The sequence below is a fragment of the Pipistrellus hanaki genome, assembly GCF_964339955.1.
Source record: "Pipistrellus hanaki genome assembly, chromosome: X".
Classification (NCBI taxonomy): domain Eukaryota; kingdom Metazoa; phylum Chordata; class Mammalia; order Chiroptera; family Vespertilionidae; genus Pipistrellus; species Pipistrellus hanaki.
This window is the reverse complement of record NC_140524.1, coordinates 8,844,435-8,848,728: the sequence shown is the minus strand read 5'-3', so window position 1 is coordinate 8,848,728 and position 4,294 is coordinate 8,844,435.

Sequence of the window (4,294 nt, the reverse complement as noted above, 5' to 3'; positions counted from 1 at the left end):
ATCCCCAGTTTTCATATAAGGAAATTCAGACCAAACCAGTTAAGTGACATTTGGACACATAGACAAGAGGAGTGGGAACAAATTTAAGAACAACATGTGTGAAGCACACATAGGATTTTAATAGATTCAGTTTAATGTAAACCAACATTGTAATGTTGCTGCCAAAAAAGTGAATATGATCTTAAGCTTCTCCATAAAAATTGTGGAAGTTACCTTCTGCTTGTCAACCAAGCAGATATATTCTGCTTGGTATATTCTGTGTGTTTTTTCTTTCAGATGTCACACCTAAGAAAAACCACAAGAGAACAGGATAGAAATATATTTGAAACCACAGCATTAGGAGGAACAGTGAAAAGGACTGTGATCTGCCACGCCTACAAAGTAGATATTTTTGCATGGACTAAATTCCAAATTTCATATATCAGAAGGTCTGCCAGACAAAGGAAAAGAAATAAAATTTATTTGTTATTATATTACCTAAATGGCAGAATGAGGGATACACTATGGGAATCCAGGAAACCTACTTAAGCTTAACCTGAGGAAGAATTTCACAATAATTAAATCTGCTGTAAAAGGCAGTAGATTTCAGGGAGGTGATGTTACCCAAAATAGAAGAGTAGCAAAAAGACCAATTCCTAAACTGGGGGGAAAATATCAAAATCAGCTCTTCCAGGATTCTGGGATAGAGCCAACATTTTACAACCACCAGGAGAAATCTTAATGATGACAGAAGTGGCTGCACTGTCATAAGCCAGCACTGTGGTATTTTAAATTGCCTCAACCTCAAACTGGTGGTGCCTATGGAGTTAGCAGCCTTCACTCCTGGTGCAAGTGGCTAGTGCCAAAAGAAGCAATACAGACATTATGTATTCTCAAAGAACTGTGGTTGCTGTTCTGGCCTTTCTGTTGGAAAGAACAGTGCAAGAACCTGCCTTTTTATCTCATCCTTTTTATCTCATCTTGCAAAGCGACATTTTTTGAAAGTATTTAAAGGCAAAAATATTGGCTACACAGAGTGAACCTAGGTATATCAGTCAGGAGAAGCAATAGAACAGTCAAAGATCTGGGAAGGAATAAACCAGGAAAGCACATATGTTGGGAATTACAGGCTTTTATATATTTATTTGTTAAAATATTTTTTTTATTGACCTCAGAGAGGAAGGGAAAGAGAGAGAGAGATAGAAACATCAATGATGAGAGAGCAACATTGATTGACTGCCTCCTGCATGCTCCCCACTGAGGATCGAGCCTGCAACCATGGTAGGGAATCGAACCATGACCTCCTGGTTCATAGGTCAATGCTCAACCACTGAGCCACACCTGCTGGGAGGAATTAAGGGTTTTTAAAAGCTCCTCTGAATCCTGGGGGATCACAAAGCCATGTACATGTCCAGGGTTGCATGTGTGTTCAGAAAAGACCTGAGAAATTGTAATCTTTCACCTGTGGCTAACTTCAGGTTCTAGCCGTGAAGGCTAATTCGTAATTGCAAATGGAGAGAGTAAGTGTTCAAGGACTTCCCAAAAACTCACATATAATCAGCAAAGTCTGAAAGAGTATATTTTAATTTTCTTTTATTTATCTTTACATTTTTTCATTCCAAATATTTAAGGAAGCTGTCAAAATACTGACAAATAAGCTAATAAAACACAGACTTCAGTGGCCACAAATGGCAGCGGATACAAAATTTATGGCATGCTTAGGACTTAAAACGCTAAGGAAAGTTCTGAGAATGCTTTAAGCTTTAGCCTCATGCTAATCTCTGGGCTCATGACAAGTTTAGAAGTTGTTGTTTTCTCTTCTATGTTTTTAGTATTTTTGGTTTGGTTATATGTTTCAGCTCTTGGGAAATCTGAAAATCTCTATGAAAAAATATTTGCATACCCAGCAAGAAATGATTTTTGCAAAAATATTTTGAAAAGTTTTCAAAAGACATTACTGAAGCATTCATGAATCAATCAATCAATCAATCAATAAATAAATAGCAAATTATGGAAATGGAGAGAATCTGATTTCTATAGTTAACAAATTATAGTAATCAAATATCCAATATACACAAAACATAAAAAGACATACAAAAAACTAAAAAAGCTGGTTCATTCAAAGGAATAAGACAGAAAACTTCCCTAAGGAAGTTCAGCAATTGAACTTAGTTAAAAACAATGCTTTAAATAACTATCTTAAATATGTTTAGAGCCATGGAAAAACATGGACAAAGAACTAAACAAATCAGAAAATATGAGTCCAGCAGTTTGACTCAGTAGTTGATAACTGACCTATGAACAAGGAGGTCATGCTTCTATTTCTGGTCAGGACACATCCCCAAATTGTGGGTTCAATCCCTAGGAGGGGGCTTGCAGGAGGCAGTTGGTCAATGATTCTCTCTCATCACTAATGTTTCTATCTCTCTCTTCCTCTCCCTGCCTCTCTGAAACCAATTAAAAGTAAATGTTTTAAAAGCCAGAAAAATTATGTTTGAACAAAATATCAAAAAAGAGATGAAAATTATGAAAAGTGCCAAATAGAAATTATAAAGCTGAAAACTACAATACAATAACTAAAATAAAAATTTCACTAGAGAGGTTCTTTCTGATTTGAACAGGCAGCAGAAAGAATCAATAAACTGGAAGATAAGTTAATTAAACTACCAATTCTCCAAGATAGATATTATGCTGTACCACAAAGTGGCCTTCATAAAATTTTAAAAGATTGTTTCATACAAAGTACCTTTTCTCATCCCAATGGAATGAAACCAGATGTCTTTTAGCAGAAGAAAACATGCTTAAACAACCAATGGATTAAAGGATAAAGAAACAGGGTAATTTGAAATACTTTAAGTTGAAAGAAAATGAAATTACAACATAAAAAAAAATCTCTGGAATGCAGGAAAACCAGTGCTGAGAGAAAGTTTACAGCTGCAATTCCAGGATTGAAAAAGAAAAAAAAATGAAGAAATGTCCCATGTGAATAACCTAAGTTACATCTTTAAAAACTAGAAAAAGAAGAGCAGGCTAATTCTGAATTTATCAGAATAAAATAAACATTAGGGTAAAAAGAAATGAAATAGATTTTAGAAAAACAGTAGACAGAGACAACAAAATCAATAGTTGGTTTTTCAAAAGATAAAAAAATTGACAAACCTTTAACTATATTTTAACATGAAAAAAACAAAGACTCAAATTACTAAAATGAGAAATGACTGTAGGGACATTACTATAAACTTTAAAGAAATAAAAGTTTATAAAAAACTATGAATAAAATTGTACACCAATATATTAAATATCATAGATGATAACACACATATTTCTTAAAACACAGAAAGTACCAAAACTGACTAAAGAAGAAATAGCAAATGTGAACAAACCTATAACAAAGGATTGACTCATTAATCAAAAACCTTCAAACAAAGAAAAGCTCAAGACGCAACAGCTTCACATGTAAATTCTACAAAAAAAATTTAAAGAACAGAAGAGAAGGGAAGACTTCCTAAACATTTTGTGAGGCCAGCATTACTCTGATAACAAAGCCAAATAAACATAGAATAAAAGACCTTATGAATATTAATGTGAAATTAATCAACAAAACACTATCAAACCAAATTCAGCAGTATGTAAAAAAGATTGTAGATCAACACCAAGTGGGATTATTTCCCCTCTATTTCTCCCCAAAATGCAATGATGGTTCACATACAAAATAAATCAATGAAATGTACCATATTAACAGAATAATAATGGGAAAAGACATGGTCATCTCAATTGTTTCATAATAAGCATTTGATAAAATTTGAGACTCTGTTATGATAAAATATATAAAAAATAGAAATATAGAAGAAAACGTCCTCAACATGATAAAAGAATTATATGAAAACCCACAGTTAACATCATAGTCAATGTGAAATCCTGCAATTTCCACCCTGTAAATCGTAAACAAAAGAAAGATGCCTGATTTCTTTACTTCTATCAAGCAGAGTAATAGTAATGGAAAATCTAAGCAATTAGACAAGTAAAAGAAATAAGACATTGCTTGGCCAGCGTGGCTTGGTGGTTGAGGGTCAACCTGTGAACCAGGAGGTCATGCTTCAATTCCCATTCAAGGTACATGCCCAGGTTGCAGGCTCCATCTCCAGTGGGGTATGCAGGGAGGCAGACAATCAATGATTCTCTCTCATCATTGATGTGTTTGTTTGTTTTTTCTATCTAGCCTCTCCCTTCCTCTCTGAAATCAATAAAAATACGTATTTTTAAAAAAGAAATAAGACATCCAAAGTAAAAAGAAGTAAAACTCTCTACTCACTGA